Source organism: Pseudophryne corroboree, chromosome 5 (genome assembly GCF_028390025.1).
Source record: "Pseudophryne corroboree isolate aPseCor3 chromosome 5, aPseCor3.hap2, whole genome shotgun sequence".
Classification (NCBI taxonomy): Eukaryota; Metazoa; Chordata; class Amphibia; order Anura; family Myobatrachidae; genus Pseudophryne; species Pseudophryne corroboree.
The window spans coordinates 332,990,495-333,007,512 of NC_086448.1; the positions used below are offsets into that span (position 1 = coordinate 332,990,495).

The following is a 17,018-nucleotide window of genomic DNA, read 5'->3' on the forward strand; positions in this document are numbered from 1 at the left end:
ATTACACTGAAACAATTGTACCACAACAAGCTGTAGAATCTATACAGGAAGAGGCTGTTAGAATTGCTCCTGTAAAGGTGATAGTAGTTCCCAATGGGAAAACAGATGCATCAGGAGCCACACCCGTCAGGAACATTGCCATGTATTGCCCGTTCACTAGAATGGAATTGAGGACCATAGTGTCTGAATTCCCAGACCCCAGAAAAGATTTAGTGGCAAGCCAAACATACATCAGGGATCTAGGAAACACTTTAGAGCCCAATAATAAGGATTGGCAGATAGTGCTAAGAGCTTGCTTACCTTCCAATGTCGACTCAGTTAAATTCTTGGCTGATTGTGGACTAGATAAAGATGTACCGCTTACAGATGTGTACGACCAGGATAATGTAAAAAGGATAAATTTACAGCTAAAGGAGTATTTCCCAGCCGTTGTTAAATGGAATAAAATATTTTCCATTAAGCAAAAGGAGTCCGAAACGGCAGCAGAATATTTCCACCGGGCACTATCAGAAATGGCAAAATACACTGGTATAGAAGACATTAAGACCAACCCAAACCATCGAGAAGTAGCAGTATCTGTACTGATGGATGGTTTGAAAGAAACATTAAAAGCTAGGGTACAGACCACACAACCATGTTGGCGAGGTCTGTCAGTGTCCACCTTGAGAGAGGCTGCTGTTGATCACGACAAAAACATCACTAGACACAGGGAGTCGCAAAGTGATAAGTTGATGTCCGTAAGTATACAGGCGCTGACCACAAGGCAGCCTGCGTATGTACCACCGAATCCTGTGGGTAAGGCAAGTGTAATAACATGTTTTTCTTGTAACAGACCGGGACACTTTGCACGAGAATGTAGAACAAAGAATGTACAAAGATCTTTTCAACCCCCTAGACAACAACACAACACACGACATTGGGAGCAGGGTCCACAGAGGCGGAGTTTTGAGCCACATACAGGGGAAACAAAAAGATATCCCCCGAACAGAGACTGGCAGGCCTCTGGTAGTTCCCAGCTAACTCCCCCACAAGTAGTTGCTGCCAATGGGATTCAGGGAGGTCAGCATACCCAATAGGGGTGTGGCCACACCTGTAATCTGCAGCCAGTTAAATTGATTGCCAGTCTTGGAAGCGAACCAGAGATTGCAATCAATGTAGCTGGTAAAACTTTAAACTTTCTTGTAGACACAGGGGCGGCCAAGTCAGTGAAAAATTCGACAGTGGGCATGAGAACCACTGGTAGGACAATTCCAGCCATGGGAGTAACAGGAGTAGTCCAGCACTACCCTGTTAGCAAACCAGCCGAGATTACAATAGGGCCTTTGCATACCAAGCATTCCTTTTTGCTGGCTGCATCGGCACCAACTAATCTCCTGGGTAGAGACTTACTATGTAAAATGGGTTGCGTCATTTATTGTACTCCTGAAGGTGTATTCTTGGACATACCTGAGAATCACGCTCAGGAGGTACGAGACATGTTAGACTCCCCATCAAAATTAATGTCACATTCCATTATGACAAATAGGAATCCATCCCAAGTAGAAGAGATGACCTCTCAGATACCAGAGTCACTTTGGACAAAAGATGGACAGGACACTGGATTAATGGCAAACGTAGCTCCAGTAGTTGTACAAGTAAAAGATGGTAGGATAGCTCCAAAAATCCCACAGTATCCTCTGAAGCCAGAGGTGGAGTTAGGAGTTTTCCCAGTAATAGAACGCTTGCTACAACAGGGCATTCTAGTAAGAACGTCCAGCACAGCAAATAGTCCCATCTTCCCTGTTAAAAAGAGTGGGGGGAGGGGTTACAGGCTAGTGCAGGATCTAAGGGGGATTAACAAAATAGTTGAGAGTCAGTTCCCCGTAGTGCCTAATCCAGCTGTCATCCTAATGCAAATTCCTCCCACTGCCAAATTTTTCACTGTTATTGACCTCTGCTCCGCTTTCTTTTCGGTACCTCTGCACCCTGACAGCCAATATTTGTTTGCATTCACATACAGAGGAGTCCAATACACGTGGACTCGGCTACCCCAAGGTTTCATAGATAGTCCAAGTATATTTTCTCAGGCTTTGCATGATTGTTTACAGTCTTTCCAACCAGACAGTGGATCAGTATTGATACAGTATGTGGACGATTTATTACTGTGTTCAGATTCACTGGAAGCATCTCTGAAGGATACGAAACAGCTCCTGTTTCATCTTTCAGACACAGGTCACAAGGTTTCCAAAGACAAGTTACAATTATGCCAAACTAAGGTAAAATATTTGGGACACTGTCTAACACAAGGACTGAGACACCTGACCGCTGATAGAATCCAAGCCATTAGAGACATGACACTGCCACAAACCCAGCAACAGATCAGGACGTTTTTAGGAATGTGTGGGTATTGCCGTAATTGGATCCCAGGGTTTTCCATATTGGCGTTACCTTTGCAGGAAATGGTCTCCTCAAACAAACCTGATCGGATTTCGCATACAGACGAATCCGAAACAGCATTTGAGAGACTCAAACAGTGCCTAACGCAGGCACCAGCACTAGGTATGCCAGACTATGGGAAACCCTTTGAACTATACGGAACAGAAAGTGCTGGGTGCGCAGCAGGTGTACTAACCCAAAAACACGGTGACGCCAGCAGGCCAGTCGCATACTACAGCGCCCAGCTAGACACGGTAGCGCGATCCCTCCCCACATGCTTGCGTAGCGTTGCGGCGATAGCATTGCTAGTGACGAAAAGCGAAGATGTCGTGCTAGGCCACAACCTCACAATCCATACACCACATGCGGTATCTGCCTTATTGAATTCTGCCCAAACCAGACACGTCTCATCAGCAAGGTTTACAAGATGGGAATTGGCATTAATGGCCCCAGTAAACATCACCATAAGGAGATGCAGTGCATTAAATCCTGCAACATTTCTCCCAGGTGTGCCTGGTCAGGCACAAAGGGTGGAAGGTGAGAGTGATGGGGAAGGAGGATTTAATGCAAAGGGGGATACACATGATTGTATGGAATATTTGACCCAAAATTTTACCGCAAGGCCTGACATCAGTGACAACCCACTGGAAGATGCAGAACTAACGTTCTACACGGACGGTAGTTGTCATAGACAGTCAGACTCGGGAGACTTGTGTACTGGATACGCAGTCGTAGATGACCAAGGCACCATAGAAGCGGAACCGCTAGGCCCACCTCACTCAGCCCAGGTTGCTGAACTGGTCGCCCTAACCAGAGCATGTGAATTGGCTAAGGGTAAGTCAGCCAATATCTACACCGATTCTAGATACGCCTTCGGGGTAGTACATGATTTCGGAGCCCTATGGCGGCTCAGAAATTTCATGACGGCAGCTGGTACACCGATAGCGCATGCAGCATATATAAAAAGGCTTCTAACAGCGATACAGGAACCCGACAGAGTGGCTGTTATCAAATGTAAAGCACATACATATAGCCAAGACCCAGTATCCCTTGGTAACAGCCGAGCAGACGAAGCCGCAAAGCTTGCAGCTGCTACCCCCATACAGACAGACACCACACAACTGATGGTATTTAATACCATCAACACACAAAAGTTGTGTGAGATGCAGAATTTGTGTTCCACACAGGAAAGAGCAGTCTGGAAGGCAAAGGGATATGGCCAGGAGTCCTCAGGGCTCTGGACGGATGGACATGGTAAACCAGTGGCCCCCAGGGCATACCTTCCATGTCTGGCTGAAGCAGCTCACGGGCTGACTCATCTAGGCAAGGAGGGGATGTGCAAATTGGTAAGAGCATACTGGTGCGCCCCAGGATTCTCCTCTCATGCGAGTAAAAGAGCAATGTCATGCCTTACCTGTCTGAGAAAGAATATTGGAAAAGCAATACCTACAGAACCATCCCATATCCCACCTGCCGGCGGCCCTTTCCAGGTAATACAAATTGACTTCATTCAATTACCCCCATGTCGAAATTTGAAATATGTACTTGTTTGTATAGATGTTTTCTCGAATTGGGTCGAAGCTTTCCCAGCAGCTACAAATACCGCTATGTTTACAGCTAAGAAAATTGTGCAGGAATTTGTATGTAGATATGGTATCCCTAGAATCATTGAAAGTGATAGGGGTACCCATTTTACAGGTGATGTCTTTCAAGGAATGTGTAAGTTGATGGGAATTGATAGCAAGCTGCACACTCCGTACCGTCCACAGGCGAGCGCGAAGGTCGAAAGAGTGAACAGCACTATTAAAAATAAATTGAGTAAAGTAATGGCAGAGACAGGATTGACGTGGCCAGAAGCTTTACCCATTGTTTTGTATAGCATCAGAACCACTCCCAGGTCCCCTCTTAATCTGTCTCCTTTTGAAATCTTGTTTGGTCGACAACCGCATGTCATGATTAACCCTCAGGATGATTTGAAATGTAACAATGAAGTAACTGTAAAGTACTTGATTAACATGAGTAAGCAGTTGAGGAATCAAAATGATAATCTGAAGTTGATGATTCCTGATTTACCAGATAGTAATTGTCATGACATTGAACCTGGGGATTATGTAATGATACGAAATTTTCTACGCTCAGGTTGTCTTATTGATAGATGGGAAGGACCATACCAGGTCTTATTGACTAGCACCACAGCATTGAAGGTGGCTGAGAGAGAGACTTGGGTCCATTCATCCCACTGCAAAAAGGTTGCTGATCCAGAGAAGTCCCGTGATAAGGAACAGACGGTAGAGGTTGTATCACTGGAGTGTCTGTTCCAGGAGGACTGAGGCGGCACCTGAGCCTTGAAGACCGAAAGCAGTTGTCGACTCCCTTCTCCCTTTTATTGTTTTTCTCCACTTCCCATCCCCTCTTCCTTGAAATTTCTTTTTTTCCCCCTTCTCATTCTTCTCTATTTCCTCCTCAAAGATGGACTTGCCCCAAGAGACTGTGATCCGGATTTTGATGTTAACCATGATGTTGACCAGAGCAGTCTGTTCCGGCGAGAGTACCATAGAGGTCGAGAGAGGTTCTGGAATGGGTTCCGATTATGATGATGGAGGCGTAGTTTTCCAAGATCAACCAAACCAACAAGCAAAGGCGAGTATCAGAAAACGATCCGATAGAAGAAATTGTGATGGATTGTTAGCTGAAGAAAATTGTATCTGTAGGCTCTGTGATAATCTGGTTGAAGATGGATGCATAAAGAAATGCCAATCTAGTTTTAATATCCATATAGACCGGCATCCATTGAGTGACTATCACTCCTTAGTGGGTAACGTGTTAAACCAAACAGATTGTTGGGTATGCTCTCAAGTACCTCAGGGTCATAGCAAATCAGGGCTAGTACCATTTCCTTTAACGTTAGGGGAGGTACTTGAGCTAAGTGGTGGGAGACCGGTGGACCGGAGGTTTAATATCTCCAGCCCTCCTAGTTTGAAGCTCCACCAATACCATGTGGATAGGTCCCTCTTATGTTTCAATATCTCCAATCCCAGAAAACCGGGAAATTGGGAAGTGTCATGGAGCAACCTTACCATGACCTTTTCACACAGAGCAGATAGAATGCCTACAGATACAGAGCTGGTACGCCACATAGCCAGTAGAGGAAAATCTTTCCGGTATCGATATACCTTAGGAAATAGGATTACTAGAGTTGGAGAGGTATCACCAGGATACTGTGCACATATCGTACAAACTGATACGTGCATTAGGCAGATGGAAGAATTAGGGTCAGGAGATTTCACCTGGAAGGTTTGTAACATGGTCATGTCCTTCTCCGTCCCATATGTTCTCCCCGATGATGCATATTTCATATGCGGGAGAAAGGCGTACAAGTGGCTTGCCCCAAACTCTGAAGGATTGTGTTATATTGGAAAAGTATTGCCTGAAGTGATGACTGTTACACATGACAAAATGAAGGACATACACCGTGGTGCCCAAGCTCCTTATACTCACACTCATTACGAGCACCGAGTTAAAAGACAACTGTCAGAAAGGTTAGAGCATCCGGCCTCTGATCTTATCCATGAATCCACCGGGATTCAGGTCCTGGTCGCGTTAGATTTCACTCGTACCGCTCGGGGAGTGATGAATTATAGATACATTTCCGCACTCGCCAATTTGTTAGATAATATCACTGAAATGTATGATGACACGTTTAGATACACTGGAAGAGAACTTCAAGCTTATAAAACAGAACTAGTTCAGCATAGGATGGTTCTTAATTATCTTACAGCAGTAACAGGCGGATATTGTGTTACATTGGCAACACAGTACGGCATAAAGTGTTGCACTTATATCACGAATAGCACCGAGGATCCGGTAGAGGTCATAGACCAAAAGATGGACGACATTCTCCAATTAAAGTGGGAATTTCGTCGAAAACACAATCTCACCCTTGCTGCTGTAGGTAATGAGCTGACTGGTTGGGTGTCATGGTTGAACCCGCGAAATTGGTTCTCCGGTTTAGGAGACTGGGCTCAAGGAGTCATAATGGATGTTGGAAAGTTTCTACTATGTATCTTGGGTGTCGTTATATCGATTGGATTGATATTTAGATGCGGGCAGGCTTTAATGAGGTGCAAACAAAGTACAAAAGTGATGAGCTTGAGGAGTGAGGAAACCGTAATTAACCTGGATTTGATTTATGACCCAATGATAGAAACCAGGATGTGATGAAAATGCGATTATACGGTCCGTTTCTTTCACCTGTTTTTCTGCTTTTCTCCAAGATACAAAGACCCCCTTGGACGAGGAAGTTGACGAGACGCTATACAGACAACAGACAAGCACCAAAGATGAAGTTTTGACCACTTGAGAAATGGACACTTGATGAACTTTGCCATGGATCCCCAGTTTCCCTAGTACTTTTAAACTCACGCTAGCCCAACATTTTTTGTAAATCTGATGGCTCAGACAAAGCTATTTGCTCATGCCCAAGGAGCAATACAGCGCAAACAAGACGACTCTCAACAGATACCGAACACAACTTCGACGACAGATGTACATTTCCCTGACATAGAATATCATTGCATTTTCCATAAGTGTTCTTTATCTTCATCTCTACAACCCTCAGGTAATGACACACATAGACGATAGGGAATACAGGCACAGATATCAGCAACCACATACCTCCCCCATTCATGTATCATCAACTAAAATGTGCTCCCCATTTTGTTCAAAATCCGAAAAGAGCTCGGTAAAGTTTGACAGCCCATCCACAGACCTGTACCACAGGATAAGAAGGAATTCAAATGTATACTTCGCAATACCTCGAAGCTTGATTTACAACACGTACGGCACGATGATACATGACCCTCCAAACATGGACTCATACACACATGCTTCTACTTTCTCACTAGGTCATACCCTCTTCACACCTACTCCTCTCTTCTTCCTTACCCCACCATGGAAATCAATTAACCCCTGACTTGCATTTTTCTCCTTAAATGTTTTGTGGCAGTTATTATTGACTGCCAAAGGGTGGACTGTCAAAGTCAGAAAAATGTCTCTATGCACGTTGCCATATTTGCACCGCACACTGGTCCGTGCTGCGCATGCGTACGCTCTCCCGTGAAGGCGCATACCCGCAATAGCGTGCACTCGCAGGCGCGGTATGCGTATTTACGGTAGAGTTTATGTAGTCGTAGCGTGCGACTCATTCGTTACATATTTTCACAATTAATGTAGTTTATAGATCATGGTCCCTTTGATAGTTTCTGAAAGTTTGGTTAATATAGAAGGTCCCTGAGCTAAGGAATCCCTCTTTGTATCGTACGAAGGGTCTAACAGGAATCATACAGCAGTGTTTGGTACCCATCGGAAGAGTATTTAATTAGCAATATTCCGGTGTTGGTTTGGAGCGTATTAATCGCTCGTGCGAATAGTTATGGACATAAGAAGTTTATGTCCATTTCTACTATTTACTCATACTCAGGTATGCGGCGGGAAACCTAGTTCCCCACCCACCTGAGCTGTTTGAAATCGTCACAGCCCACCTGTATGAATCACCCTATGACCTTTTGTTGTGATACAGGGTCGAATTCCTTCATCCAATGGACAATGGGATTGTAGGGACTGTAGGATTGCATTGTGTGTGGGGCATAAATAGGCAGGCCGACCACATCCAGCTCTCACTCTTCAACGGTTCTCATTGCTGAGAATCGGGTGCTGGATGTCCAGGCGCATGCGATCGTTTACCCTTGTGCGTAAGTTTCTCTCCGTTATCATTGTCTTTCTGTGAGCCAATTTCTCTCATCTCTCTTCGTCTCCCTCTCTCTCTTTCCCTTCTCTCTCTCTCTCGTATCTCCCCTAGACTAGTATTGTATTGTATTAGATAGTATTGTTTAGTTCTGTGGTTAGGAAGTCTCTGTTATATTGTAGTGTATCATTTGTACTGTTATCCCCTTTTTACAAGTATACTAGATATAATACAGTTAATAGGCTTTGGAACCTAAACCAGTATCTGTGTATTTTCTATAGTGTTAAGTGTTCACTTGAGCGTCGGTGACGCTCAAGCAGCTTTGTAGTTAGTCAGGTTACACAAGGTTGCACTTACACCCTGTATTCACATTAAGGTATTCCGTGTATTTCATTGGTATAAGGTTTAGACATAAAGGTATAGCGTTGTGAGCGTCTGCGCCGCTGGTGATCTCCTCGTGGTCTCGAGCGTCCGCTACGCCATAGCGAATCATTACTCTAGTCATAGCCAATAACGTGTCCTGTGATCGCTGGGCCGTGAGCGAACGTGACGCTTGAGCGTCTCGCCTACGGGTGAGCGATCGTTACGCAACTAGCGTACCATTACGGTACTTCTTAAGTAAACAGCGTACAGTGTTCTTAGCTTCATAAAGGGTTGTTTATACGACAAGGGAATTTAGCATTGTCACCATTACTAATAAAATGTTGCCAGTTAGTGGAGAGAACCCTGCGCACTGGTGATACAGACTGGCGAATCGCCATTCCTTCCATCAGGGGTGGTAGAGGATAAGACAGTAGGGCAATTTAAACATGCATGGGATAGACATAAGGATATTCTTACAAAGAAATTCAACATTGAAGCACACTGTATGAGCTGAAATTCACATTATAGCACACTGTATGAGCCAACGTTATAGCACACTGTATGAGCCAAAATTCACTTTATAGCACACTGTATGAGCCAACGTTATAGCACACTGTATGAGCCAAAATTCACTTTATACAACACTGTATGAGCCAAAATTCACTTTATAGCACACTGTATGAGCCAAAATTCACTTTATAGCACACTGTATGAGCCAAAATTCACTTTATACAACACTGTATGAGCCAAAATTCACTTTATAGCACACTGTATGAGCCAAAATTCACTTTATAGCACACTGTATGAGCCAAAATTCACTTTATAGCACACTGTATGAGCCAAAATTCACTTTATAGCACACTGTATGAGCCAAAATTCACTTTATAGCACACTGTATGAGCCAAAATTCACTTTATAGCACACTGTATGAGCCAAAATTCACTTTATAGCACACTGTATGAGCCAAAATTCACTTTATAGCACACTGTATGAGCCAAAATTCACTTTATAGCACACTGTATGAGCCAAAATTCACTTTATAGCACACTGTATGAGCCAACGTTATAGCACACTGTATGAGCCAACGTTATAGCACACTGTATGAGCCAAAATTCACTTTATAGCACACTGTATGAGCCAACGTTATAGCACACTGTATGAGCCAACGTTATAGCACACTGTATGAGCCAAAATTCACTTTATAGCACACTGTATGAGCCAACGTTATAGCACACTGTATGAGCCAACGTTATAGCACACTGTATGAGCCAAAATTCACTTTATAGCACACTGTATGAGCCAACGTTATAGCACACTGTATGAGCCAACGTTATAGCACACTGTATGAGCCAATGTTATAGCACACTGTATGAGCCGAAGTGCACATTATAGCACATTGTATGAGCCAAAATTCACTTTATAGCACACTGTATGAGCCAAAATTCACTTCATAGCACACTGTATGAGCCAAAATTCACTTTATAGCACACTGTATGAGCCAACGTTATAGCACACTGTATGAGCCAATGTTATAGCACACTGTATGAGCCAATGTTATAGCACACTGTATGAGCCGAAGTGCACATTATAGCACACTGTATGAGCCAATGTTATAGCACACTGTATGAGCCAACGTTATAGCACACTGTATGAGCCAACGTTATAGCACACTGTATGAGCCAATGTTATAGCACACTGTATGAGCCAACGTTATAGCACACTGTATGAGCCAATGTTATAGCACACTGTATGAGCCGAAGTGCACATTATAGCACACTGTATGAGCCAAAATTCACTTTATAGCACACTGTATGAGCCAAAATTCACTTTATAGCACACTGTATGAGCCAATGTTATAGCACACTGTATGAGCCAAAATTCACGTTATAGCACACTGTATGAGCCAAAATTCACGTTATAGCACACTGTATGAGCCAAAATTCACGTTATAGCACACTGTATGAGCCGAAGTGCACATTATAGCACGCTGAATGAGGCAACAGAATGCAGGGACATAATGCCGGGAGAAGAGAGGAGGGGGGAGAAATGGGACACACACACACACCTAATCATTGATGGAGGCCGGGTCCCGCCGCGATATTGGGAACGGGTGCCGAGCGGTGCAGCGAGGCGGAGGACGAAGATAGAGAGAGAGCGTCCTCCTGACGCGCGTACAGGAAGGAGGGGGCGTGCTCAGATCAGAGGTCACTGTACGCGCGTCGGGACGCTCCTCTCTCTCCTCGTCCCCCGCCGCGCTGCAGAGCTCTCCAACCCGTTCCCAATACCGCAGCGGGACCCGGCCTCCATCCCGCTGCCGGTATATGTAGGGGGGGCGTTCGCCCTGATCGCCCCCCGCTAAATCCGCCACTGCTCCTGTGACACGTTCCTCCTGCTGTGACTGCCTACCAGTGCAATGCCCCACCTACTGGTGTGATCTCCACCTCCTGTGACACGATCCTCCTGTTGGTGCTGTGACTGCCTACCAGTACAATGCCTCATCTACTGGTGTGATCTCCACCTCCTGTGACAAGATCATCCTGCTGGTGTTGTGACTGCCGACCAGTACAATGCCTCATCTACTGGTGTGATCTCCACCTCCTGTGACAAGATCCTCCTGCTGGTGCTGTGACTGCCTACCAGTACAATGCCTCAGCTACTGGTGTGATCTCCACCTCCTGTGACATGATTCTCCTGCTGGTGCTGTGACTGCCTACCAGTGCAATGCCCCACCCACTGGTGTGATCTCCACCTCCTGTGACACGATCCTCCTGCTGTGACTGCCTACCAGTACAATGCCTCATCTACTGGTGTAATCTCCACCTCCTGTGACACGATCCTCCGGCTGGTGTTGTGACTGCCTACCAGTACAGTGCCTCATCTACTGGTGTGATCTCCACCTCCTGTGACATGATTCTCCTGCTGGTGCTGTGACTGCCTACCAGTGCAATGCCCCACCCACTGGTGTGATCTCCACCTCCTGTGACAAGATCCTCCTGCTGGTGCTGTGACTGCCTACCAGTACAATGCCTCAGCTACTGGTGTGATCTCCACCTCCTGTGACATGATTCTCCTGCAGGTGATGTGACTGCCTACCAGTGCAATGCCTCACCTACTGGTGTGATCTCCACCTCCTGTGGCACGATCCTACTGCTGGTGCTGTGACTGCCTACCAGTACAGTGCCTCATCTACTGGTGTGATCTCCACCTCCTGTGACATGATTCTCCTGCTGGTGCTGTGACTGCCTACCAGTGCAATGCCCCACCCACTGGTGTGATCTCCACCTCCTGTGACAAGATCATCCTGCTGGTGCTGTGACTGCCTACCAGTACAATGCCTCAGCTACTGGTGTGATCTCCACCTCCTGTGACATGATTCTCCTGCAGGTGATGTGACTGCCTACCAGTGCAATGCCTCACCTACTGGTGTGATCTCCACCTCCTGTGACATGATCTTACTGCTGGTGCTGTGACTGCCTACCATGCTGCATTAGCCTTGCTTACTACCACTGTGGGTAATGCTAACAATTTGCTTAAGCCCAATTTGTGTTGGGCCCCGCTTATAGCTGACTTACTCCAACCTACATGAGGCCACTTTTCATATATTTCCAGGGCCACTTTACGTTCCCAATCCGCCCCTGTCTGGCATGGAAGAAATGTGAATGATAAATCAATGTAAATGTACCAGGAGGTATTGACAAGCCTTTATAACATTATCTTACACTGTGAATTTCTTACCCTGTTTTCAAGACAAATAATTAATTTAACTTGTTAATTAAGTGAAAGGAAGACATGATATTTTCCGGGAGATGTATCAAGCCGTGGAGAGAGATAAAGTTGTGTATTTGCCCAAATCAAATGAAGCTTCTAACTACATGTATCATTTCATGTACTGTGCTAGATAAGTGACAGAAGATGATTGGGTGGTTTGGACATCTGCACTTTATCTCTCTCCAAGGCTTGATACATCTCCCCAAGAGTGCTGTATATAAAATATGTGTCTGGCTGCTATACAGCAGGCCAGGAGCACCAGCAGGACAGTAGAGTAACAGTCATATCAGTAAGAATTTGCGGACCCTGTGAAATTAGCATTCAGTAAAGACGGGAGACTCAGTCAATGAATACAGAAAACATTTTTTAGTTTATGCTAAAATATAAAAAGTTTATTAAGTGGAATATTTAATAAATAATATTTGTGAGACATCTCCAAAAACAGTCGGGTTTGGGGGCTGCCCACAAATATTAACCAGCCCCTGAATGTATGTATTGGGGACTGCAATGGATATTTGAGATATCTATTGCGTTCCTCCTATTTTGAACACAAAAGCAGCCACCAAAAGTTTCTACGGCAGATGGTAAACTGTGAAACTCACCAAGCTCCAGAATGCAAAGCATTTCTGAGCTTGACCCGGCAGCTAATGCCATTTCTAAATGGCTTTTGTAGCCTGTGGGCTACATTATGCAATAATTCCCAGGAGAAGGATCCTTGGGATCCCTCTGCATTACTGTCTGCTCTCACATACGCAGTCTGATGATTGCACATGTGAACTAGCGCAGTCGGGGTCTAAACCCAGAAGTAAAGTGATCGCATTAGCAATTATTTTACTTCTTATACATTGCAGGGACGGGCATGAGATTGGTACTCATTATGGCATAAAAGCTACACCTCTGGACTCATGAAGAGTCATCCTTCAGCACTCAGGAGAGGAAAAACCCCCTTGGGGGGAAACCTCTGGGGAACCATGGCCTCAGGATCGCCCTTCCCTCTGGGCATTAAGAGGTGTACTAATAGAGGGGTCAGTATGCTATCCCAGCGCATGGGATCCTGGTGGTTGTCATACCGATGCCAGGATGACAGTACAGAAAAGACTGACAGGGGCGAGTAAGGGGTGTTCTCCCCTCTCCTCACCCCCCTAACCCTGTCTGTCTGCAATCTAACCCTAACCTCCCCCCTTTGTGCCTAATCCTCCCGCGGAGGTGCCTAATCCTAACCTCCGTTCCTGCTGCCTAAACCTAACCCTCCCTTCCCGCAGCCTAACCACTCCCGGGGGTGCCTATCCAACCCTACCCACAGCCTAACCCTAATTTATCCCCACACACAGCCTAACCCTATCCTCCCCCCACCCGCAGCCTAAACCTAACCCCCCCACCTGATGCCTACACCTAACCCTCCCTTCCCGCAGCCTAAACACCCCCCGGGGGTGCCTAACCCTAACCTACCCTACCCGCTGCCTAACCCTAACCTCCCCCCACCCACAGCCTAAACCTAACCCCCACCTGACGCCTAAACCTAATCTCCCCACCTGATGCTAAACCTAACCCTCCCTCCCCTGCAGCCTAACTACCCCCGGGGGTCCTTAACCCTAACCCACCCTACCCGCAGCCTAACTCTATCCTCCCCCCCACCCACAGCCTAACCCTAACCCCTCCGCCTGATACCTAACCCTCTCCCACTCCCCGCCCCCCTAACCCTACCTGTCCACAGTCTAACCCTAACCTCCCCCTTTGTGCCTAACCCTCCAGCGGAGGTGCCTAATCCTAACCTCCATCCCTGCTGCCTAAACCTAACCCTCCCTCCCTTGAAGCCTAACCACTCCCGGGGATGCCTACCCCTAACCCACCCTACCCACAGCCTAATGCTAACCTCCCCCCACACGCAGCCTAAAGCTAACCCAGCGCCTGACACCTAAACCTAACCCCCCGCCTGATGCCTAAACCTAACCCTCCCTACCCCGCTGCCTAACCACCCCCGGGGGTGCCTAACCCACCCTCGCCTGACGGCTAAACCTAACCCTCCCTCCCACACAGCCTAACCACCCCCCTCCCCCCCGTGCTTGATGCCTAAACCTAACCCCTTTTCCCAGTCCTAAACCTACGATCGTGGGGATACGGGCGTTGGTATCCTTGCCCATTTGGAGTTCCAACAGCGGGCTTCTGAAGAGTGTCGGGATCCCAGTGTCAGTATTCTGACTGCTGTAACCCCGACAGCCTGCATCTTTACCGCATCTCATAATAGGTAATGCCTATGTCCTAACATTTGGAGCATGTGTCCGCAGCTCTCCTCCCAGGGCAGCTTCTCAGGGATCACCCACTGCGTGTAGACGAAGAGGAAGAGATGAAAAATCATTGTTAGTGGATGATCAAGCAGAGAGACAACCTGCAAACAGTGGTGTGGTTGTGTAGAGAGAAAAATCTCTCTATGTAAATATGTTACTCTAACTACTGAGGACATGGAAAATACCTAAAATAAGGACAATTATCCCAAAGGGCCCATTGTTTTTATACAATACACATATTGGGGGGAATAAGTTCTCTCTTATAGTAATTAGTGGGTACCTTCAGAAAAGAAATTTGACCAGTAAATAATAAAAACTATATATTGCTAATATTTAGGGGTCAATCCAATTAGGTACGAGCTACCATTCCTGTGATGTTTCAACAGCATCCAAACTCACACCCTCCGTGGCCAGATTCAGCCTATGGGGCTACCGGAAAGTACGGCTGTTGTAAGACAAACTCGCACCTAATTAAACTGGCCCCTTAGTTGTTCAATGTGATAAAATAGTAAAATATAATGGTGTAATTGTGGGCCTGATTCAGTTGTGGTTGGTGAAGCAATAGCTGCTGCAATCTTGCCATTCACAATTGCATTGTGAGTCTGAGCAGTCGCAGGCTGAGCAAGTCTCCTAGACACAGGGGGCTCTCCAGCAGCAACACAGGTCGCAATGGGTAATTTATGCACACACATGGAACAGTGTTTGAACGGACCTGACATGCCTGTATACAGTTAGCCACCCCCGTTACCACCTCAAACGCTGACTTCCTGTCAATCACTTTGCGGTGGGATCCTCTATGTGAGCTTGAATTCATTTCGTGCGCAGTGCAGCTTACACGCATGCACAGTGAAAAAGCATTCATCCACTTGGTGCAACAGCAGCTCTGCGTCCGCATCTGAATCAGGCCCCCTGAGCGGTAAAGAGAAGGACTCTAGGGAAAGGACTATATCACCTTTATTATATGTAAACATAGGGAAACAGTCACTTGTTACAGCTCCAACTCACATCATATATACCATTCTGTACCATTTCATCATTTGTATATTCTATGGAGGAGATGTGTTAAGCCCTGCAAAGTGATAAGGTGGAGAGAGGTAAAGTACCAGCCAATCAGCTCCTAACTGCCATGTTACCGGCTGTGTTTGAAAAATGACAACTAGGAGCTGATTGGTTGTTAGTTTATCTCTCTCCACTTTATCACTCTCCCAGGCTTTGTACACCTGCCCCCAGTTCATTGATATACTGTAAATGTCAGCCATTTCACTATCTCCCCCAATCTGTATTGTTCGTCCCCCGATCTGTATGTTCTGTATCATGCTCTCCCCACCCTTCCTGTTTTTCTGTATTACAGTATGTTCTACATCTCGCAACCCCCAAAAGTGTATGTCCTTCCTCAATATGTCCTATAGAGTACGCCACAATTTCTATGTTTTTGTATTGTGCCCCCACGCCATCTGTATGTGCTATACCAAGTTGCCCCCTTCTGCATGTTTTGTATTGTCCGTTCTCCCCCATCATAGACCCTATGTTTTGTACTGTGCTCTCAATACCTCCCACCACACACACAATTACACAAGTATGGTAACTTACCTCCTGCATGCTATTCTCCAGTCACTAATTCCTCTGCGACCCCTCCCGTCGTCTTCAACTGACACTTTGCAGATCTCTTTGCCGGTCACCCGACACTCTGCAAATCTCTTTGCCAGAATTTTGCCAAATGATGATCTAAATAAAACCAGAATTTCCTGTGTATAATTATACTACTACATTTTGTTACATACTTTCAATTTTATTCATTTGCAATTTATCTATTTTATTGACTTTTTACCCAAGACGCAAGATCCTTTCTCATAGAGATCCAAGTTATCTGCTCCAGGTCTTCCCTAGTGCTAGGACCATGTTAGTATCATACACTGGGCCTAATTCAGACCTGATTGCAGCAGCAAATTTGTTCTCTAATGGACAATACCATGTGCACTGCAGGTGGGGCAGATGTAACATGTGCAGAGAGAGTATGGTAACTTACCTCCTTCACGTTATACTCCAGTCGTTGCTACCTCTGCGACCCCTCTTGTCGTCTTCAACTGACACTTTGCAGATCTCTTTGCCGGTCACCCGACACTCTGCAAATCTCTTTGCCAGATAATCTAAAAACACAAAAGACTATCATTAAGCATAGTACTAGTTTAAGTACAATAAAATGCCCATGAGTCAACCAGTTTCCCAATTTTCCTTAAACCAAACAAGATACTTTCAAAGTTATCAATATCCCATTCATCTATTTTATTAACTTTTTCATCCCAAAGCCACGATCCTGCCTCATAGAGACCCAGGTTATCTGCATCCCCTGTATGTGTGCTTATCCTCCATACCGCCCTCTTTATTCCTGTAACGCTACATTTTTATTCCTAAATATGTCGTTCCTTCCTGCGCTTCTCCTATTT

The 17,018-nt window shown here is 45.8% G+C and overlaps 1 long non-coding RNA gene across 1 annotated transcript; it reads right to left on the minus strand.

Moving 5' to 3' along the window:
• Positions 1-14,364: 14,364 nt before the first annotated feature.
• Positions 14,365-16,717, minus strand: LOC134929040 (uncharacterized). The gene is made up of 3 exons (XR_010178226.1): positions 16,601-16,717; positions 16,165-16,299; positions 14,365-14,609 (listed from the first exon to the last, which is right to left on the minus strand). It is a non-coding gene; the product is annotated as an uncharacterized LOC134929040 (long non-coding RNA).
• Between the last annotated feature and the right edge of the window lie 301 nt (positions 16,718-17,018).